This window comes from Pseudochaenichthys georgianus, chromosome 21, assembly GCF_902827115.2.
Source record: "Pseudochaenichthys georgianus chromosome 21, fPseGeo1.2, whole genome shotgun sequence".
Lineage (NCBI taxonomy): Eukaryota > Metazoa > Chordata > Actinopteri > Perciformes > Channichthyidae > Pseudochaenichthys > Pseudochaenichthys georgianus.
In genome coordinates this window covers 15,969,502-15,994,133 of record NC_047523.1, presented here as the reverse complement: position 1 = coordinate 15,994,133, position 24,632 = coordinate 15,969,502, and the positions used below count along the sequence as shown (strand labels likewise).

The 24,632-nt window shown below is 41.3% G+C and overlaps 1 long non-coding RNA gene across 1 annotated transcript in view; it reads right to left on the bottom strand.

The window, feature by feature from the left end:
- Positions 1 to 21,105, bottom strand: part of LOC139435929 (uncharacterized) — a 46,111-nt gene extending 25,006 nt beyond the window's left edge. Inside the window, exon 1 of the long non-coding RNA XR_011645134.1 lies at positions 21,009 to 21,105. This is a non-coding gene — a long non-coding RNA (uncharacterized lncRNA). The remainder of the gene's footprint in view (positions 1 to 21,008) is intronic.
- Between the last annotated feature and the right edge of the window lie 3,527 nt (positions 21,106 to 24,632).

Genomic DNA, 24,632 nt, shown 5'->3' with positions numbered 1-24,632 from the left:
AATTAACAATTAGTAGAGAATCAACGAGTAATGAATATACTTTATAGGGATCGTATTAATATCTAATAATAAAATATTGAAATTCAATAACATTTAACACCAGGTGTCTCTTTATATCATCTGTGCACCTTTATGGTGTAATACAGCCTATCTACCAACTGGATCAATATTAAAAGTGAGAAGAATAGTGTTGATACTGCAAGGAGACGTATTGTGTGAAAAGAAATGTAAGATGTTTGTTTAATGGCTGATATATTTATGATCCACGTCACGTTATCAGTTCCTCATGTTTGTCTTTCATCAGGGCTCTATAAATACAGAACTACGGCAGATATGTAATATGTAATGCAGCCGAACCGTGTTATTACAATGCGTTATGTGATGACTTTCAAAGAGAAAAGCAAGCACACTCGGAATAAGGTATTATTATTATTTTGGTCTGTTTCCGGTATTTGTTAATGACGATGTGCTCTGAGATGTGAGCCTGGAATTGCACAGGGGGGAAATAACGTATCTTTAGATGCGGATTTTGTTAAACTAATATGTTTAGGCTGTGGACCAACACTATACATTGACGGGGAAGGGGGTAGCAATAAAGATAACACCATTAAACAGTTACACAACATAACAGAAATAATATCGACAGCAGCGTCCCTAGCAACCACCTTGGTAACAATGAAACGTCGCGATTTCCTGAAGTAATCTTCGTAATAACTAGCAAACTAAAGATCATGTACATCCACTGCACACATAATCTGAAATAACAACTCATATTTCTCGCATCAAATGACATCAAAACGCATTTTAATGGCCAAACTAACTTTAAAATAGGCATTTTACACCCAGAATAAAACGAAGTTCGGCCATGTTTTCTTTTTCTGCAGGGAGAAATTTGAAGATCACGTGACATAGACGCCAGCCATCGGAATGAATGGTGAAAACAAACAGAGCACATGTTGTAGGCCAAATGATAGCTGGGGATTCTGGGTAGTGTAGTGTCTTCTGCCATCCTTTACTCAGAAAACATATTTGTTTCTCCGAATCGAAGGGGAAAAATACAAAAGCATTGCACACAATTTAAACCAATCAATGTTGTGTAATTAACAAGGATAATCTGGTGTTTTTTAGTCGATGAGTAGTGCAGATATCACTGTAAAATCAATCGACAGTAAGAGGAGTACTTACTTCCGGGTGTAAAATTCTCAGTTATCCAATGGGAATGGATGCTCACATTGCCTTTAAGGGCAGCCGGCATAAACGAATGCCGTGCTTCCATGAGCATCAAATCCCGACGCAGATGGGAATACATTGCAATCAGTTGAAAGCTATTTGCGTCCCTTTATGACGCTGAAGGAGCCTAGGAGCGTCACAATTGGACGCCACGGACACTGACCAAACGTCGCTATTGGACGCTTAGGGAGTGAGAGTGTGTTGTCCTCAAAGGCGTTGACAGGGGGGGGGGGGGGGGGCGGGCGGTGGAGACTCCTCCGTGTGTCTCATATGTCTCCCATAATCAGAACATTCCTCAGGCGGGTGCAGTGATAATTCTTCAGGGTTTTCTGAGCGATGTGTTGTGTCTTTCTCCTGTTTTGATTCCTCTTGCCGCTTGTCCTTGGCAGAGGGAACAGATTGATGACGCAGGCAGTTCAATATGTTAGAGATAAACAATTTCACTCCTGACTTGTTCAGGCAAACTCCATTTGCCTTGAAAAGATGTCTGCGGTCCCATAAAAAGTTAAAATTGTCAATAAAATGAACAGAATGGTCAGTACAGACAGTTGAAAGCCAGGTGTTCAGTGCAAACAATCTGCTGAATCTCTCCACTCCTCTTCTGACTGGCGGTAGAGGGCCACTGATGAACACCTCTGCATTTAGAGAACTGGCAGTTTCCAACAAACATTTAAAGTCTTCTTTCAGCACTTCTGACTGTTGTTTCACAACATCATTTGTTCCAATGTGTAGTACCACATTCTTCACAGTCAGATGTTCAGCCCCAATATGCAGGATCTTCTCAGCCAAGTCAGAGACCACATCCTTGGGAAAACAGAGTTCTTTGGTGTTGTTCTTATTACACAGACCTTTTACATCTCTTACAGCAGAGTCACCCACAATCAGAGTTTCAGGTCCAGTCGTTAGCTTTCCCTCTAGCCTTTTACTTTTGGAGTAGCTATTGGTCCTTACCCTGCTGTGTGAAGAGGACGGGTTATCCAGGTCATCAGAAAGAGATCTCCGGCTCTCGGTCAGCGGAGCGTATCTGTTCTGGTGGTTTAGGAGGATTGTTTGTAATTCTCCCTTTAGCAGCTGTCCACGGCTGTTTAGGGGTTGAAGAGGCGCTCTTCCTGGGTGATAACAATGCAGGCCAGCCGGTCGCATCACAGATTTCTGAGCGCTGGGCTCTGCCTGTTATCCGTCCTCCCAAATCCCATGAAAATGATTTACTCTTAGGCTTTGCACCCAGAGAGTTCCAAGGAGGACTACCACTTGTAGATGTATTACCCGGTACACAGCCCTCCTGTTCCTTGGAATCCTTGTAGCTGCTAACTAGCTGTGAGTTAGCATACCCTTTTTCATTATTTTGCAACACTGGTAAAGTGGTGTCATTCCCACGACATAGTCCATTCACTTCCACGTTAACTTCCAACCGTTGCATTTTCATTTCCAACACAGCCATCTTCTGTATAAGTTTGTGGATGTCATACTTAGAGAACGGAGGCATTTTTCTACCAACTAGCTTAAGCTAAATAGCATGAAGTAGCCTACCAGGCTTTAGCTGTTGCTAGGCCACGCTACTGTAAGACTGAGGTCGTCGTAAACATGTTGAAATATGGCTGAAACCCTCCGTCTATTTACGAAGATGAACTGTCCCAGTGATAAGTTAATGTCCAGGAGCCGCTGCTCGAAGTTTTCAGAGAACAAGAATAGGAAAATCAGCATAAAAAGTAAGCAGAGGCAAGAGCAAGCAGAAAAGCGTCTGCACTGTAAGAAAGATAAGCAGAAACACTTTCTTATTATTTATTTTAATATTTTCAAGACATTCTTTTTAGTTGTACAGCTTATTGAACCTTTTTGTTTGACATCAGCCATTATAAATAATATGGCCATCTGAGTGTGTGTGTCAGAGTCATGCCGTCAATTTAGTGCTTATTTACTCACATTAACTTACATGTCAGCATAACTGTATAACAAAATCTGGAGGACATGTTTTTGTTTGTTTGTCAGCAGGGAAGAAACGACTGACCCAATGTTCCCAAAACTTCATGGAAGAGGTGAGGCATTGGCGAAGGTAGAACTAATTAAAAGTTTGTAGCAGAATTGAATCATCGGGCAGAATCACAAATGATTCACCTTCCCTTTTACAGTATTACGAAGTAGTGCATTTAACTTTGAAACACGGAATAAATCCTTCAAAGAAACAGACAGTAAAGTTGTATATGGTAAATGTAACACACTACAACAATTACTTGATTATTTCGAAAATAACCCATATACTGTATATGTTCCATATCAAAATGTAAAGGCTTGCCTCTCATACGCAAACATTACAAACATATCATGTGCTATAGACTGACCCCTCATCCGTGCACCACAAAGCACCATGGGCACTCTTTTGTGCCAGTAGCCCTCAGGCTATATAGTAAAAGCTTGACCCCTTCATAAAAACCTGCACTTCATCTACTTTTGATTTAGACTGTTACATTTTTATATTCTTCTTCTGTGAATTCAAGTCTGTTCTATACGGTGATACACTCTTGTTGCTGCTAAGACACCTGAATAACCATATGGGGATCAATAAAGAATTATCTTATCTCATAACCATCTCAAATTCATTTTAAGTAACACATCAATAAACATAGCATTATAAGCAGCTGCAAAAGCAAGATGAGATACTGAGATATGGCTTTGCATTGATGCACGTTCAGTTGTGTTGCATGTCACATTTTTTGTTTTTAAACTCCAGATTTTCAAAGAGATCACACAGTAAGAGTATTACACACAATATGTCTCACTGACATGAACATATTCCAACTCTCTTCACAGGCAACATTCCTAATTGGTTTGATGTCAGCTGAATGTAGCTGGCTATAGGCAATAAGAAACTTAGGGATTTAATGGGGAGTGAAAAGCACAGCACCATCACCGTTTCTTCTTCATTTGAAATGCTACAACTCTCAAATGACTTCAGTGGAAGGACTGTAATGCCCAGAGGGCAAATAAAGCATGCATCTGTCAGTATAACAAATGATGGATTGTGAAACAAATTGGTTTAACCAAAGAGAGCCAAGCAAACATGTTTGTATCTGAGTGTATTTTCGTACAACAACAGTCAAACCATAATAATATTCCTACTTTATTTTGCTATTCCAGTTACAAATGAAAGCCACTATGAGTATGTTTGAATTTCACGACATCATCCCTAACAAAACATATTACAAATTGTTGTGTCTTTGCGTCCCAGAGAGAATTGCACAAGAGAATACATACACCTGTCGGACTGTCCATGTCTCAGAAGTGGTCAGTGTAGGAGCCATTAAATCATATAAATGCAAATATCATATCAATTCTTGAGAGCAAACATAAAGAAATGTGCTTGCCAGCTCAATCACACAAGGTTCAGAGAATGTGTGTTAAAATACATAACTGAAATCATTCGAAAACCCTTGTAGTTTAATATTTTGAAATATCGTACTATCTTTCAAAGATTAATCTCAACTGGATAATGCCCCCCTTTTGGATGTAATTCCATCTGTTTCAATAGCAGAACACCAAATAACATGTGCTCAGTAGGCAAATCAAACATATAAAAGCTAATTATTACTTAATAATCTAAGATTTATATTCTTCAAGAATGTCAGAAATAAATTGGGCCCCAGGCCATTAACTAGTTTATAAATGAAAAAGTTAGGGATGCAGTCATATTTAAACTTAGACTGTTTACATGTTATATTTGTTTGTGTAAAAAAAGTCTATCTGGCAAAAGAAAATACAGATACATCTCCCATCTCTGCATTTGGCATAATACAAATGCATAATGTTGATGCTTGAACTGATGATTCAATCAATCAGGAAATTGAGCAAACCATTTCAGCAAAGCAACAACGCGGGGTATCTTTTATAAATCACCTTTTCATATTTACAAGGTTTTTATAGTTGGTTTTGTCCCTCTAAACACTAAATTGAAGATACCAAAGACCCCATGTTGAAGTATCTTGAATGAAGCATTGAGAAAAAAACCCAATATATAATTTCCTTTAGAAAATACATGTTCTACCAATTTCCCTTCACGTTGGTGAAAAGCCACAGTCCACAAACCAATGGGTGATGTTACGGGGTCTGTGGTCCATTTGAGAGTCTAGGGTTTGTATTCATACCTGAACGTTTTTATTAATTTACATTAAGAGCCATCTCTGAAAATTGTGTTCCCTACAGTCATATGGAGGTAAAATTATTCTCAGCGTGTTCCTCTCCTGTCTTGTGTAAACTGAAATCATATTTCCCTTTCTGCTGCTGCAATATTAACATTGTAGTCTAGTGACTGAAGAACGATGGGATGGGTTTCATCTATTGTACCCTGAACGCAATTTTTCAAGGTTATTCACACATATTTAAGCCAGCCGACTCACTTTACAACAGCGCACTTCCTGGGTAGTAATCTCCTTCTTGCAAATGAATGCCATCCAAGCATATTGTCCCTTGTCAGTGCTTCGCCCTCTGAGGTACTGAAGGCCCTCGATAATATAATTGTCTTTCCAGACTGAATGTTTTACTGGTCAGAGGTAGGCATTTAAAATACAAATTTTAAGATTCTGTTTTATCATAGGGCTAGCAGTTTCAGAAGTGGGCCGATGTGTGTATTAGATATGACGCATTAATGCTCAAAGGAAAATGTGCCCTAAATGTTACAGATGCTGGCCCAAAACAGTTCTTTAAAGCACGAACCAGCAGGTGGAAACCATTGTAAAACGTTTTTAAAATCTGCAGTTTCTCTAATGGTCCCTTTTTAAATGGCATTTCCATATATTATTGACCACACAAAAACCTGGGTGGGATTGCCAGGAATCAAAAAGCTTGATGTACGAATACAATTTTATATTCCTACTATACGCAAGTGGCAAAATAAATGGTGATTTGTGGGAAGCATGCCCAGCGCCGTGGGAGGGCCAGGCCATTTCACATTCCTGCCCTCCCCCAATAAACACGATTTTTATTATTTATAAAAATAAAACAATATATATTTTTTTTAATTATAAATAAACGGTGAACTTTTATGCTACGATGTATGTGATGTCAGATAGTAACTAACACAAAAATCCAGGCTACGTCAAATAAGTTCATGTATCTGTTGTGATTTGTGATTCGTCCACATTTAGACCAATCACAGCGTCACACTCTGACGCCTATTCTGGATTTGTTTATTGTTCATTGTGCACTCCATTTCTGTTTGAATTACAAAATGCGACATCAGAAATTGGCTTAAAAGGTCTATAAGGATTTGTTAAAGCGAAATATCGATGAAAGAACTGCAGCCGATGGTGCTGCTGGCGACCCTGCACCTGCCGTTTGCAGCAGCACGCCTTCATGTCACAAGCTTGACCTCGGCAAATTGCCGGAGCTGAGTTATCGAGCCCAAGCCTTGACTCATCAAGGCGGCCGCCAACCAACGCTGTCATCCGAGGCACAGCTCCTTGTGCCCCTACCATCACCACCTGCATTGCCATACCCTGTACCACACCCGCCAGCATCCTCCTCTTCCGTGCCGGTTGCCTCCACTACAGACGCTACCTTGCAGCACATCAACAGCTACTATTGGGACAGCAACCGCTCAAAGACCAACAGCCCCAGGTGATCTTGTGGTAATAAACCCAACCAGGTGAACTGGATCGTTATCCAGGGAGAGATTGTTTTCAGGAAAGATGCGCACTTTTGCCGCTGCATGGTACAACAACAGACCATGGCTTGAATATTCGTTAAAAGCAGACACAGTCTTTTGTTTCCCCTGTAGACAGTTTAAAGTAAATACGTCTTCATCTGATGCAGCTTTTACTGTCAAAGGTTTTTGCTACTGGAAACACGCATTACAGACTGCTAAGGACTACTAAGGCATGCCGCAACAAACTCTCACATTTCATGTGAGAGTTTGTGGAGAGAGAGAGACAGATACTAAAGGTACAGGTACTAAATAAGGAAATTAGTACTTTGGTGCAGATCAGCTGAGTAGAGAATAACGAGTAATGAATATACTTTATAGGGATCGTATTAATATCTAATAATAAAAATATTGAAATTCAATAACATGCTTTAACACCAGTGTCTCTTTATATCATCTGTGCACCTTTATGGTGTAAATACAGCCTATCTACCAACTGGATCAAATATAAAGGGAGCCGAATTAGTGTTGATACTGCAAGGAGACGTATTGTGTGAAAAGAAATGTAAGATGTTGTTTAATGGCTGATATATTTATGATCCACGTCACGTTATCAGTTCCTCATGTTTGTCTTCTCATCAGGGCTCTATAAATACAGAACTACGGCAGATATGTAATATGTAATGCAGCCGAACCGTGTATTACAATGCCGTTATGTGATGACTTTCAAAGAGAAAAGCAAGCACACTCGGAATAAGGTATTATTATTATTTTGGTCTGTTTCCGGTATTTGTTAATGACGATGTGCTCTGAGATGTGAGCCTGGAATTGCACAGTGGGGGAAAATAACGTATCTTTAGATGCGGATTTTGTTAAACTAATATGTTTAGGCTGTGGACCAACACTATACATTGACGGGGAAGGGGGTAGCAATAAAGATAACACCATTAAACAGTTACACAACATAACAGAAATAATATCGACAGCAGCGTCCCTAGCAACCACCTTGGTAACAATGAAAACGTCGCGATTTCCTGAAGTAATCTTCGTAATAACTAGCAAACTAAAGATCATGTACATCCACTGCACACATAATCTGAAATAACAACTCATATTTCTCGCATCAAATGACATCAAAACGCATTTTAATGGCCAAACTAACTTTAAATAGGCATTTTACACCCAGAATAAAACGAAGTTCGGCATGTTTTCTTTTCTGCAGGGAGAAATTTGAAGATCACGTGACATAGACGCCAGCCATCGAATGAATGGTGAAAACAAACAGAGCACATGTTTGTAGGCCAAATGATAGCTGGGGGATTCTGGGTAGTGTAGTGTCTTCTGCCATCCTTTACTCAGAAAACATATTTGTTTCCCGAATCGAAGGGGAAGAAAATACAAAGCATTGCACACAATTTAAACCAATAAATGTTGTGTAATTAACAAGGATAATCTGGTGTTTTTTAGTCGATGAGTAGTGCAGATATCACTGTAAAATCAATCGACAGTAAGAGGAGTACTTACTTCCGGGTGTAAAATTCTCAGTTATCCAATGGGAATGGATGCTCACATTGCCTTTAAGGGCAGCCGGCATAAACGAATGCCGTGCTTCCATGAGGCATCAAATCCCGACGCAGATGGGAATAACATTGCAATCAGTTTGAAAGCTATTTGCGTCCCTTTATGACGGCTGAAGGAGCCTAGGAGCGTCACAATTGAGACGCCACGGACACTGACCAAACGTCGCTATTGGACGCTTAGGGGAGTGAGAGTGTGTTTGTCCCTCAAGGCGTTGACAGGGGGGGGGGGGGGGGGCGGTGGAGACTCCTCCGTGTGTCTCATATGTCTCCCATAATCAGAACATTCCCTCAGGCGGTGCAGTGATAATTCTTCAGGGTTTTCTGAGCGATGTGTTGTGTCTTTCTCCTGTTTTGATTCCTCTTGCCGCTTGTCCTTGGAAGAGGGAACAGATGATGACGCAGGGCAGTTCAATATGTTAGAGGATAAACAATTTCACTCCTGACTTGTTCAGGCAAACTCCATTTGCCTTGAAAAGATGTCCTGCGGTCCCATAAAAAGTTAAAATTGTCAATAAAATGAACAGAATGGTCAGTACAGACAGTTGAAAGCCAGGTGTTCAGTGCAAACAAGCTGCTGAATCTCTCCACTCCTCTTCTGACTGGCGGTAGAGGGCCACTGATGAACACCTCTGCATTTAGAGAACTGGCAGTTTCCAACAAACATTTAAAGTCTTCTTTCAGCACTTCTGACTGTTGTTTCACAACATCATTTGTTCCAATGTGTAGTACCACATTCTTCACAGTCAGATGTTCAGCCCCAATATGCAGGATCTTCTCAGCCAAGTCAGAGACCACATCCTTGGGAAAACAGAGTTCTTTGGTGTTGTTCTTATTACACAGACCTTTTACATCTCTTACAGCAGAGTCACCCACAATCAGAGTTTCAGGTCCAGTCGTTAGCTTTCCCTCTAGCCTTTTACTTTTGGAGTAGCTATTGGTCCTTACCCTGCTGTGTGAAGAGGAACGGGTTATCCAGGTCATCAGAAAGAGATCTCCGGCTCTCGGTCAGCGGAGCGTATCTGTTCTGGTGGTTTAGGAGGATTGTTTGGTAATTCTCCCTTATAGCAGCTGTCCACGGGCTGTTTAGGGGTTGAAGAGGCGCTCGTCCTGGGTGATAACAATGCAGGCCAGCCGGTCGCATCACAGATTTCTGAGCGCTGGGCTCTGCCTGTTATCCGTCCTCCCAAATCCCATGAAAATGATTTACTCTTAGGCTTTGCACCCAGAGAGTTCCAAGGAGGACTACCACTTGTAGATGTATTACCCGGTACAGCAGCCCTCCATGTTCCTTGGAATCCTTGTAGCTGCTAACTAGCTGTGAGTAGCATACCCTTTTTCATTATTGTTGCAACACTGGTAAAAGTGGTGTCATTCCCACGACATAGTCCATATCACTTCCACGTTAACTTCCAACCGTTGCATTTTCATTTCCAACACAGCCATCTTCTGTATAAGTTTGTGGATGTCATACTTAGAGACGGAGGCATTTTTCTACCAACTAGCTTAAGCTAAATAGCATGAAGTAGCCTACCAGGCTTTAGCTGTTGCTAGGCCACGCTACTGTAAGACTGAGGTCGTCGTAAACATGTTGAAATATGGCTGAAACCCTCCGTCTATTTACGAAGATGAACTGTCCCAGTGATAAGTTAATGTCCAGGAGCCGCTGCTCGAAGTTTTCAGAGAACAAGAATAGGAAAAATCAGCATAAAAAGTAAGGCAGAGGCAAGAGCAGCAGAAAAGCGTCTGCACTGTAAGAAAGATAAGCAGAAACACTTTCTTATTATTTATTTAATATTTTCAAGACATTCTTTTTAGTTGTACAGCTTATTGAACCTTTTTGTTTTGACATCAGCCATTATAAATAATATGGCCATCTGAGTGTGTGTGTCAGAGTCATGCCGTCAATTTAGTGCTTATTTACTCACATTAACTTACATGTCAGCATAACTGTATAACAAAATCTGGAGGACATGTTTTTGTTTGTTTGTCAGCAGGGAAGAAACGACTGACCCAATGTTCCCAAAACTTCATGGAGAGGTGAGGCATTGGCGAAGGTAGAACTAATTAAAAGTTTGTAGCAGAATTGAATCATCGGGCAGAATCACAAAATGAGTTCACCTTCCCTTTTACAGTATTACGAAGTAGTGCATTTAACTTTGAAACACGGAATAAAATCCTTCAAAGAAACAGACAGTAAAGTTGTATATGGTAAATGTAACACACTACAACAATTACTTGATTATGTTCGAAAATAACCCATATACTGTATATGTTCCATATCAAAATGTAAAGGCTTGCCTCTCATACGCAAACATTACAAACATATCATGTGCTATAGACTGACCCCTCATACCGTGCACCACAAAGCACCATGGGCACTCTTTGTGCCAGTAGCCCTCAGGCTATATAGTAAAAGCTTGACCCCTTCATAAAAAACCTGCACTTCATCTACTTTTGATTTAGACTGTTACATTTTTATATTCTTCTTCTGTGAATTCAAGTCTGTTCTATACGGTGATACACTCTTGTTGCTGCTAAGACACCTGAATAACCATATGGGGATCAATAAAGAATTATCTTATCTCATAACCATCTCAAATTCATTTTAAGTAAACACATCAATAAACATAGCATTATAAGCAGCTGCAAAAGCAAGATGAGATACTGAGATATGGCTTTGCATTGATGCACGTTCAGTTGTGTTGCATGTCACATTTTTTGTTTTTTAAACTCCAGATTTTCAAAGAGATCACACAGTAAGAGTATTACACACAATATGTCTCACTGACATGAACATATTCCAACTCTCTTCACAGGCAACATTCCTAATTGGTTGATGTCAGCTGAATGTAGCTGGCTATAGGCAATAAGAAACTTAGGGATTTAATGGGGAGTGAAAAGCACAGCACCATCACCGTTTCTTCTTCATTTGAAATGCTACAACTCTCAAATGACTTCAGTGGAAGGACTGTAATGCCCAGAGGGCAAATAAAGCATGCATCTGTCAGTATAACAAATGATGGATTGTGAAACAAATTGGTTTAACCAAAGAGAGCCAAGCAAACATGTTTGTATCTGAGTGTATTTTCGTACAACAACAGTCAAACCATAATAATATTCCTACTTTATTTTGCTATTCCAGTTACAAATGAAAGCCACTATGAGTATGTTTGAATTTCACGACATCATCCCTAACAAAACATATTACAAATTGTTGTGTCTTTGCGTCCCAGAGAGAATTGCACAAGAGAATACATACACCTGTCGGACTGTCCATGTCTCAGAAGTGGTCAGTGTAGGAGCCATTAAATCATATAAATGCAAATATCATATCAATTCTTGAGAGCAAACATAAAGAAATGTGCTTGCCAGCTCAATCACACAAGGTTCAGAGAATGTGTGTTAAAATACATAACTGAAATCATTCGAAAACCCTTTGTAGTTTAATATTTTGAAATATCGTACTATCTTTCAAAGATTAATCTCAACTGGATAATGCCCCCCTTTTTGGATGTAATTCCATCTGTTTCAATAGCAGAACACCAAATAACATGTGCTCAGTAGCAAATCAAACATATAAAAGCTAATTATTACTTAATAATCTAAGATTTATATTCTTCAAGAATGTCAGAAATAAATTGGGCCCCAGGCCATTAACTAGTTTATAAATGAAAAAGTTAGGGATGCAGTCATATTTAAACTTAGACTGTTTACATGTTATATTTGTTTGTGTAAAAAAAGTCTATCTGGCAAAAGAAAATACAGATACATCTCCCATCTCTGCATTTGGCATAATACAAATGCATAATGTTGATGCTTGAACTGATGATTCAATCAATCAGGAAATTGAGCAAACCATTTCAGCAAAGCAACAACGCGGGGTATCTTTTATAAATCACCTTTTCATATTTACAAGGTTTTTATAGTTGGTTTTGTCCCTCTAAACACTAAATTGAAGATACCAAAGACCCATGTTGAAGTATCTTGAATGAAGCATTGAGAAAAAAACCCAATATATAATTTCCTTTAGAAAATACATGTTCTACCAATTTCCCTTCACGTTGGTGAAAAGCCACAGTCCACAAACCAATGGGTGATGTTACGGGGTCTGTGGTCCATTTGAGAGTCTAGGGTTTGTATTCATAACCTGAACGTTTTTATTAATTTACATTAAGAGCCATCTCTGAAAATTGTGTTCCCTACAGTCATATGGAGGTAAAATTATTCTCAGCGTGTTCCTCTCCTGTCTTGTGTAAACTGAAATCATATTTCCCTTTCTGCTGCTGCAATATTAACATTGTAGTCTAGTGACTGAAGAACGATGGGATGGGTTTCATCTATTGTACCCTGAACGCAATTTTCAAGGTTATTCACACATATTATAAGCCAGCCGACTCACTTTACAACAGCGCACTTCCTGGGTAGTAATCTCCTTCTTGCAAATGAATGCCATCCAAGCATATTGTCCCTTGTCAGTGCTTCGCCCTCTGAGGTACTGAAGGCCCTCGATAATATAATTGTCTTTCCAGACTGAATGTTTTACTGGTCAGAGGTAGGCATTTAAAATACTAATTTTAAGATTCTGTTTTATCATAGGGCTAGCAGTTTCAGAAGTGGGCCGATGTGTGTATTAGATATGACGCATTAATGCTCAAAGGAAAATGTGCCCTAAATGTTACAGATGCTGGCCAAAACAGTTCTTTAAAGCACGAACCAGCAGTGTGGAAACCATTGTAAAACGTTTTAAAATCTGCAGTTTCTCTAATGGTCCCTTTTAAATGGCATTTCCATATATTATTGACCACACAAAAACCTGGGTGGGATTGCCAGGAATCAAAAAGCTTGATGTACGAATACAATTTTATATTCCTACTATACGCAAGTGGCAAAATAAATGGTGATTTGTGGGAAGCATGCCCGGCGCCGTGGGAGGGCCAGGCCCTCCCATTTGACATTCCTGCCCTCCCCCAATAAACACGATTTTTATTATTTATAAAAATTAAAATATATATTTTTTTAAAATTATAAATAAACTGTGAACTTTTATGCTACGATGTATGTGATGTCAGATTGTAACTAAAACTAAAAATCGCAGGCTACGTCAAATAAATTAATGTGTCTGTTGTGATTTGTGATTCGTCCACATTTAGACCAATCACAGCGTCACACTCTGACGCCTATTCTGGATTTGTTTATTGTTCATTGTGCACTCCATTTCTGTTTGAATTACAAAATGGACATCAGAAATTGGCTTAAAAGGTCTAAGGATTTGTTAAAGCGAAATATCGATGAAAGAACTGCAGCCGATGGTGCTGCTGGCGACCCTGCACCTGCCGTTGCAGCAGCACGCCTTCATGTCACAAGCTTGACCTCGGCAAATGCCGGAGCTGAGTTATCGAGCCCAAGCCTTGACTCATCAAGGCGGCCGCCACCAACGCTGTCCTCCGAGGCACAGCTCCTTGTGCCCCTACCATCACCACCTGCATTGCCATACCCTGTACCACACCCGCCAGCATCCTCCTCTTCCGTGCCGGTGCCTCCACTACAGACGCTACCTTGCAGCACATCAACAGCTACTATTGGGACAGCAACCGCTCAAAGACCAACAGCCCCAGGTGATCTTGTGGTTAATAAACCCAACCAGGTGAAACTGGATCGTTATCCAGGGAGATTGTTTTCAGGAAAGATGCGCACTTTTGCCGCTGCATGGTACAACAACAGACCATGGCTTGAATATTCGTTAAAAGCAGACACAGTCTTTTGTTTCCCCTGTAGACAGTTTAAAGTAAATACGTCTTCATCTGATGCAGCTTTTACTGTCAAAGGTTTTTGCTACTGGAAACACGCATTACAGACTGCTAAGGACTACTAAGGCATGCCGCAACAAACTCTCACATTTCATGTGAGAGTTTGTGGAGAGAGAGAGACAGATACTAAAGGTACAGGTACTAAATAAGGAAATTAGTACTTTGGTGCAGATCAGCTGGCACGGAGCCGTTATTACGTGTCAGCTGTCGTTGATATTATAGCGTTTTTAGCTGTCAACCAACTCCCTCTTAGAGGTGACCATGATTCACTCCACAGCATGTCCGAGTCAGGCAGTGGGCTCTTCCTATCGCTGTTTGAGTATACACTGCACAAAGATGCAGAGTTGGCCAAAATAATGGAAAGCATTCCCCACACAGCAACTTACACCTCTCACGACATGCAAAATGCCATAATAGAGCCAACAGCAGTTCATCGTCTCCGTCTCTACTATTTCTCTCCGAGTGCAACGATGAGGAAAGTGCCATCCTTAACCAGTGTGCCTTGCTCGTGATTTACCAGTGTTTGTGCTGCCACACACACAATGTTTCAAAAGTGAAAATCATATGCCCTCCCTTTAGATTTGTTCTGGCGCCGAGTCTGGTGGGAAGGTGCAACACACTGCAATTGTAAGCTCGACTTGATTGTGTTTTGTTACCCTACAGTAAATAACATTTAGGAATCAAATCTAAATTGCACAATTAGGTGAATTTCTGTAAGTAATCTCAATCTCAATCTTTATTTATTTATATAGCACATTTAAAACAACCTTCAGTTGACCAAAGTGCTGTACAGGCAGTAACTACAATATTAAATAACACAATGGGAGTACAATAATAAAACAATAATTAAAAACATAATAAAAAGCACAATAATGTTTTTTTTATAAACATATAAAAAATATGCAGGGGTACAGTGCTATTTTTTATAAGTGGGGGGTGGACCGAACATTTTTTTTTAAATATTGAAGTTGAAAGCATCAATCTGGTGCACTTTGAGAGCAACATTAACCCTACCTTAATAACACCTTAAAGCAGACAAAAGGCACTGGAGAACACTAATTAACACCCTTTAATGAAGCAAATTAATGCCTTAACTCACTCAAACAGTCGTTTACTTATTAAGGTGAAACGAATGTGCGTAGAGTTTTAAAGAATGCGGATAGTCTCACCTTGATTCTGGCGCATTGCTTATCGTTTTATAGATCTATTCTCATCCACCATCTTTGTTTGTGACGTAAAAAATGTGTAAGAGTCACGTTTCTGAATCGGACACTCTGAGTGGATGCAGTCACAGCCAATCGGAGTCTGATTCAGAGGGTTGCCTGTCAGTTCCGTTGTTATGTGTACTGAAACGAGAGCCGGTATAATTCCACGTGCGAAAACAAAATAAAAAATGGAATACGTTATTTTAGTGTCTTAAAAGTAGACTGAGGTATGAAGGGTTAACGTTACATCTTAGGATAATTTTTAGCCATGTTCTGTATACATACTAACATAAGGGTATACTTAGTGTGGTTACTCTATGTTTACTAGCTATAACGTCACATCACTCTTTTTCACTTCTTACTCAGTCAGCCAGAGTGCAGATATCACCATTAGATTCACAAACCTGAAACATCATCCATTTCTTCACTGCTGGTGATGACATTGTTGTCAGCTGCTGATACTGCTGCTGCTGCTGCTGCTGCTGCTGCTGCTGCAGCTTGTGGCGCCTGCTTCAATGACAATAACTTTCTAATATCCATAACGGAGCGTCCACACTACAGCTCCAAAAATAGCTTGGAGCTGGGCGTGTCTGGAGCTTGGGGATTTTATTCAAGCAACACGGCCAACAACCAATCACATGAATCTCCCGCCCCCAACATACAAAGCAAAAAACCCCGGGGATTGTATGGGAGCAATATATATATAAACTCCCCAAACAGGCGAAAACCTACCAGTTTCCCCCACTGTCTCTGCCACCTCCCTCCATGCCTGGTTCCTCCGGTTTGTATCCCGGTAGGTGAAGAGGGTCTGGTCATACAAAACCGGGTGATTCGCTACGGCAATAGTTAGTTTCTCCTCCGACTCTTTTTGAAATATAGAAATGAACGGCGGGATATCTCTCCCAGCTTAGACGCGGTTTGATTGGCTACAGCTTCAGCTGTCAGATTTTGGGAAACGGGATTTGATTGGCTGGCGCTGGCTACTCCGGCGTCTCAGGCGACCAGAAGTTGAACATTGTTCAACTTCTGGTCGCCTGGACGCCGGAGTCCAGGCTCTGCTACCCACAATTCAGTTCGGCGAAAAAGCGCGGCTACGTGACGTCACCCCATTGAAAGTGAATGGGCAGCTTGGAGCAGCTTGGAGCTTTCGATGCTGTCGACGCTGTAGTGTAGACGGGCCGTAACTGTATAGGCTATTAGCTTCAGCGACGTGCAGTCAGGGGAGGCAGAGCCTCACCTGTCATACTCCAATGTAACGGAAAAACAACTAAAGAAAAACTAAATAGTAATACTAATAAAATGTCTCCACTGATCTGTGTTGTAAATGTGATTTATGTATGATTCCAATCGCTTTTTATAGTCAAAATCAGCAAATTTGCCGAGCTCCGCTACAACTACGGGTAGCGATGAGAAGTGAGGCAGGGACGTGCTCTGCCTCTCGTAAGCCCACAGTAACTGGCTGGAGCGCGGCCACTAATTTAACGCGGGCACTTATTTTGTGAGCTCGCTCAAGCCAGTTACTGTGGGGTGAGGTGAGGCACAGGTGAGCTCTGCCTCACCTCAGGATGCGTCACCCCACAGAAACTGGCTGGAAAGCGGGCCCTAAGCACATGCCTGCATCATCTCACTGTATGTCACCAATGTAATGTTTGTAGATCCCTTTATTACATTTATCCTCGCCATCCATAGTCTCTAAATAACTTATTTCACGTATGATATTTAGGCTCGCTGGTCTCATCATACAATGGCAATGAAAAAAGCACCAGGGGGAGGCAGCCATAACCTCTGCCGCACTGAAGGGGGCGCCCACAGGTTCTTGTTGCTACTGTTATTCTACGCAGAGACGGTAGACGCAAACAACAAACTAGACTTTTGAAACTACAGGAAGATAAGGAGGACTTTTACAAAAAAGTAATGGAGATTGTTGTCCAGAAGGATAGCATGGACTTCATCTTCAAGTCAAGGTAAGACCCCCATTGTAATGAAAATGGGATCTTACTAAGAAAGAACAATCCAATGTTTAGATTTTGGGTATCCTTTTGTTGAACGGTCTGTTTAAAATGAATCGAATCATCAGACTAAAAAAGCTTTTGAAAATAACCGAATATTTTGATTAAAGGAATAGTCCACTCATTAGATAATTAATCAAAACTTCAGTATTTAGTGAAACGTTATGTTTAAACCATACCCTGAAGAAATCAGCGATATTCCCCGGTAAATAATGATTTTATAGCTCTTTTTTATCAAGACCTGTATATTCCGTCTGGCCGCCGCCATGTTTGCCATTTTCAGTAGTCACGTGATGGTCGTGACGTCATCCATGCGTTCACTTTGTCAACACACGGAAACATGGTTGAGTATTTCAGTTCGGACTCGTCAGCAGAGGAACAAGTTTTGACCAATGTGAAGAGATTGGATGGGGGAATTCAGCCATACATATCAGTATGACAATACGACACCCTCTGTCCTAAGACCCTCACATCGTACAAGGAAAAACTTCAGCAGAAAACCCACAGTTTAAAGGGAACATGGGAGAAACCTCAGGGAGAGCAACAGAGGAGGGATCCCTCTCCCAGGACGGACAGACGTGCAATAGATGCCGTGTGTAAATTGAAAAGATAATACATTTGCAACATATGTAGTCCAGATGTTTGGAAATGCATGTGTGTATAACAGGAAGATGATATAAGATACTATATGTATGCATGTAGTACCACCCTTGCTAGCGATTCCCTCTCTAGTTTAGCATACTCAGCTTCGTTGTCCCTGGCCATAGAATCACGATTTTATGGGCCGGCCACATTTCGCTAGCCACTGCCTCCGAATGTACTTCTTATGCTTACCTTTTGGCAACAGATGGAACCGAGCATTCCGTGGATTGTTCCTATCCGAATTATGGCAATATTTCGCGATACAGTGAGGCATATTTGAAGAGAGAAACTACAGTAAATAACATGGAGATCAACATGTCTTCGAAAACCAAACGCATGGATTACGTCACGTCCGGGAAATGGCGGCGCCCACAGTGTTGATGTTATTTCGGTATATAATCAGTTTAAAATCACTGATAATGTCATCGGATTAAAAAAAAAAAAAGAGAGAGAGACTGGCAGAGACTGGTCTGTTTTATCGGATGATAATTTTTAAAAAATGAGTGTCATGAGCATACCATTCCTTTAAGGTCAAAATATAATATTTGTAAATCTGACTCTGAAAGAGTGAGGGCCTCACCAGCCATGAACCTCACCGCACGTCACTGATTAGCTTAAAACTCGTCAGGCACTAGGAAGGATCACTTCTACTTCAGGGCAGGCTACGCAGTATGCAGGCTAATGTCCCGCAGCGGATGCCTCTCTGGTGGACTCCGGTACTGCACATTACTCCCGAGACGTTTTCAAAAAAAAAAAAATGTTTAAGTGAAACATCCGGGGCTTTTCAGAAAACATCCGGGGCTTGAGCCCAAGTAGCCACCCCCTAGCGCCGCCACTGTTAACCGGTAACAAGTTAATGTTCACAAGAAGAAGCCAAGATGAAATGAAAAGTGTTGCTTTAAAGCACAAAAGGTGAAAAAACCATGTATCAAGCAAAGGCAATTTAAACCAGTAAACGTTTGTCCACTGAGCAAAAGGGTACCTCTTTTTTTCTGACACTTTCTAAAGCAGGTTCAACAAACAGGCACATTTTCACAAGCTTAAAAGTCATTATTAGGTAATGATCAAAGTGATAGCTTGAATCCAAGAACACATATCCAGGTTAATGCTACTTTGTTCGTTTATTATATAACTGAAGGCTTAGCAGTTATGTTTTCCCCTTTTCCGACATTCATTGAGGAGAGTCTTTTGTTTCCCAAACGGGAGACATTAGCTGGTAAAAATGATCTGTATTTCCCCATTGGCTCATTGTCTCCTTTCTCTTATTGGTTTTGCTCTTATATTACACTGAACAAAAATATAAACGCAACACTTTGGTTTTGTTTTCGAGTGGCCCATGGTAGTGGTGGGGTTATGGTATGGGCAGGCGTATGTAATGGACGACGAACACAGGCCACTCGATTCACAACATTACCCTAACCCTAACCCTACCCCTCACACCAGATACTGACTGGTTTTCGGACCCCCCCACACCCCCCCAATAAAGCAAAAATGCACGTTTCAGAGTGGCCTTTTATTGTGGCCATTCTAAGGCACACCTGTGCAATAATCATGCTGTCTAATCAGCATCTTGATATGCCACACCTGTGAGGTGGGATGGATTATCTCGGCAAAGGAGAAGTGCTCACTATCACAGATTTTTTCAGATTTTTGAACAATATTTGAGAGAAATGGTTATTTTGTGTATATAGAAAATGTTTTAGATCATTGAGTTCATCTCATAAAAAATGGGAGCAAAAACAAAAGTGTTGCGTTTATATTTTTGTTCAGTGTATTTCTAATCCTCAGAGATTTATTTCTAATGGTACGTTTTTAAGAGAGTGGTAAAAGAAAGACATGGTCTATTGTCTATGAGAGCTTACATTCTGATTACCCTCACGATGCAGCTTTTATCCTTCTTGAAACAAGAAAGACTATTAAGGAGAACAATATTTACTATGTTCACCATGGTAGTTTAGCGTGTTTGCCTGCTAATACTTGCCCATCATCAACAAATAAATACACACCAAAGCTGATGGATAGATTTGAAGGTGAAATGAATGGAAAAATTGGAGCGCTTTAATGACCTGCTGACTGACTGACATTGAAATCCCTTCAGACACGCCAAATAGCACAGCTGAAAACTACTGATTTCATTTGGATGAATCTCGGGAAGTAATGTGCCTTACAATGTGAAGCTTTTGAGCTGGGAGTTCCAGGGTTACATTTAACAAACAGAGTGCTACATTATTTTGTTCATCCAAGCTGTGATAGAGATTTAAACCCACGCCAGCTGACTTTAAAATGTTTTCTGTGTTCCAGAGCCAACAGATACTTTGCTTCTGAATATCTCTGTATATAACATTTATGGCCCAGTGGAGGACCTTTTATATCAAAGGAAGAATGAGTCTTGTGTCCGTTTAAGATTCAGGGAGAGTTATTGTTGATTAAGTTCAAGCAAGATCGACTATTTTAACGGTCTAGTAAATGTAAAACAAGGACATTTAAAAACCTAGACCAATAATAATAGTTGGACAATGAGGATGGACTTGTTGGCCTGTTGGTCTTTTTCCTCCAAATAGAGAGCATATTATTTATGTAATGTTCTGTTTTCTAGCTTCGAGTTACTTATGAAACTTATTTTATATAAGTGTATTATTATTTTTGTCAAATACAACTATAACGAAAAAGAAAAAAAAAAATCTTTTGAGAGATTTTAAATCTCAGATCTGCTCACGTGAACCTGTTACACAGGTCTCAGTAGGCACTCAAGCCTGCATTACAATAGGCAGGGCCTCTCAGCTGATTGCGTGAAGTATACAACAGCGTGAATTAGTCATCTTCCAGCTAAAAAGGCATTCAAATACCGCATTCAAAAACTGAAGAACTCAGTGTGCATCTAGACCGGGTGACGACAATACCTATTGACGCAGCAACCACCTTCATGCCGATCTAGATCCCTCCGCTTCGCGTCGGGCTGCTGATCAGCCTGTCGGTGTTCTTTTCCCCATAATGACCAAGTCGCTGCACATTATCCCGCTTATTACATGGCCACATTCTCAACAAAGTGACCGTATGACTCCCAATATTAATTGAAATGCTTTTATGGATTTAGAAAATGATTTTATTGATTTAAAAAATAGTTGTATTGATTTAAATTGACATGCATCCGCTAAGAAAAATAGTCCGTTGTTACCGTTTGAACTAACGTAGCAACGGCAGGAATAGCTTCGATAGCGTTTTTGAGGAGCTTTTTGATTACAGATTTGAAAACATCGCTGCTTGCTTTAAAAGTAGCACAATTCATTATGTCAAACCTTGGAAAGTATCTAGATATCCCTGCCCTAATGCCAAAGTAACTGCACACTGAATATGTGTCGCCGTTTGATGTCTATGTCTGGACCGCTGCATAAAAAGGAGGGTTTCTGCCCGTTACTTCTCCGCTGTTTTCTTGTCCCTCTTGTCTTTTTCTTTTCTTCACTGGGGACTCATCAGCCACTAACCATTCCTCCAAATTACTGTGCTCTCCAAATATATTAAAATTAATGTTAAAATCCTCCATGTTGCTATCACACGACAGCGGAAAACTAAAGACAATCAGACAGTTTGCTTGCTTTTCAAACTGTTACATTTGAAAAACAGTTAGAGCGTCTCTTGTCTTGTCAGTTTGAAAAGCTAACGGTAGGAACTGCTTGCGTTTTTGAGGAGCTTTTTGATTACAGATTTGAAAACATCGCTCCTTGCTTTAAAAGTAGCACAATTCATTATGTCAAACCTTGGAAAGTATCTAGATATCCCTGCCCCAATGACAAAGTAACTGGCAACTGAATATGTGTCGCCGTTTGATGTCTATGTCTGGACCGCTGCGTAAAAAGGAGGGTTTCTGCCCCGTTACTTCTGCGCTGTTTTTCTTGTCCCAATTCGAAAAGCAAACTGCATGCAGTTTGCTTTTCAGCGCAACTGTATACGGTTAAATCGACCGGACTTCTTTCTGAAGATGTGAGCGTCCTTAACAACGGTCAATAAGTCCTTGACAGCGGTCTGTCTGTTCGGTATTAACAACGTGTCACGTGTTCTGAATTTATCAATCAGAATTGAGTATTCAACTAAGCCATGTAATAATGTAAGTTATATTCTTGTTTAATTAGACTTCTCTGTTTCATTTATTCTACTCTGTATAATTGTTCTGTAGTTATTGTAGCTAAAACGGCGCTTTTGAGAGATTTTAAATCTCAGATCTACTCACGTGAACCTGTTACACAGTAGGCACTCAAGCCTGCATTACAATAGGCAGGGCCTCTCTGCTGTCGCCCATCAGCTGTAGAGAGTTAACTAATTAGAGGGGCGAACTCAGCTTTTTTCTCACAGCAATCAGGTGTCCATTTTAGGTAGCTCTTTCCTGGAGCGTCAGACAGCCGAAGACATTGGAGTCCTGCGGGAGTCTCTAAGTCTGACAAAGACATTGGACTCCTGCTGGAGTCACGAGGGTGGCAAAGAGGAGGCAAATCCTACTCTGATTGAGCTAAGTATCGCTGGTGTCTTATTTTATTTTATTTAGCTTTCTAGCCCCTCATGCTATAATCATGTGTATTTTCTCCATTCCTGTTCATGTGTCTTCTCGCAATTATCACTGGCCCCGTGTATCTCGTAATCGCTATAACCGGCCTGGTCTCGTCTATCCCACGTGCTCCACTGAGATCCAACATCTAGTTTCAGGTGGCCTGTGGAACTGCCAGTCAGCTGTTCCTAAGGCTGACTTCATCTCTGGCTACGCCTCCCTGCAGACCCTGGATTTCCTTGCTCTCACTGAGACCTGGATTACTCCATTCAACACATCCACCCCAGCAGCTCTCTCCACAGCATATTCCTTCTCCCATACACCCAGACCCACTGGCAGAGGAGGTGGCACTGGTCTCCTACTCTCTCCCAAATGGAGCTTTTCCCTCTTCGAGCTACCTAACTGCACTCCTTCCACCTTTGAATTCCATGCCGTCACAGTAACCCATCCTATACAATTAACCATTGTTGTTCTCTACTGTCCACCAGGCGCCTTGGGGGACTTCTTGGAGGAATTAGATAATCTCCTCTCACACATCCCTGAAACTGGCCCTCCCGCTGTACTTCTCGGAGACTTCAACCTCCAGACGGGGAAGATAGACGAACTAACATCTCTGTTAACCGCCTTTGCTTTCTCACTGTCTCCATCCCCACCAACTCATAAAGCTGGCAATGTCCTTGATCTCATATTCTCAAGGAACTGCACTACTTCTAACCTCTCTGTAAACCCGCTCCACACATCTGATCACTTCTTCATTTCATTCTCTCTACCCCTTTCCAAACATAACAAACTAATCTCTTCTCATCCTGCACCTGTCCGCCGTAACCTCCGTTCCCTCTCCCCCTCTACCTTTGCCTCATCGGTGCTCTCAGCCCTCCCTTCCTCTGACTCGTTCCAACTCCTGCCTCCAAACTCTGCTGCAGAAACTCTCCTCTCTACTCTCTCATCCTCTCTGGACTCTCTCTGTCCTCTCACATCTCGGCAGGCTCGTCAGTCCCCTCCTGCTCCCTGGCTAAATGACGCACTGCGTGCTAATAGAACTGTCCTTAGGGCAGCAGAGCGGAAACGGTGGAAATCCAAACACCGCGACGACCTCCTAACCTATCAGGCTCTCCTCTCCTCTTTCTCTGCTTCGATCTCTCAGGCAAAAAGCACTTTCTTTCAAGATAAGATCCAATCTTCCTATTCCAATCCCAAAAAACTATTTTCCATCTTCTCCACCCTCTTGGACCCCCCCATAGCCCCTCCCCCCTCCTCACTTCTGTCAAACCACTTTGAAAAAAAGGTTGATGATATTCGCTCTTCTTTTTCTGACTCACCTTTACTCACCGCTGGGTCACCAGACCCTCCTTCCACCCGCACACTAACCTCATTTTCCCCTCTCTCGCCAAGTGAAGTTCTTACCCTCATTACCTCTGCCCGCCCTACCACCTGTCCTCTGTACCCTATCCCTTCAAACCTCCTTCAGACTATCGCTCCTGATATTCTACCGTTTCTCACCCATTTCATCAACACTTCTCTAACTTCTGGTCACTTTCCAAACAGTCTCAAGGAGGCAAGAGTAAACCCTCTCCTCAAGAAACCCACTCTCAACCCGTCTGATGTTATAAACTACAGGCCTGTCTCTCTACTCCCGTTCCTGTCTAAAACACTTGAACGCGCTGTCTTTAAACAACTCTCCTGTTATCTCCATCAGAACAACCTTCTGGATCCGCACCAGTCTGGTTTCAAGGCAGGTCACTCCACATAAACTGCTCTCATTGCTGTCACTTAGGAACTGCACACTGCCAAAGCAGCATCCCTCTCCTCTGTCATCATCCTTTTTGACCTGTCTGCTGCATTCGACACGGTGAACCATCTGATCCTCCTTCGCACTCTCCAAGAACTTGGAGTTTCAGGCTCTGTACTTTCCCTCCTCACCTCATACCTCAAAGACCGTACCTACAGGGTAACTTGGAGAGGGTCCGAGTCCGACCCTTGTCAATTA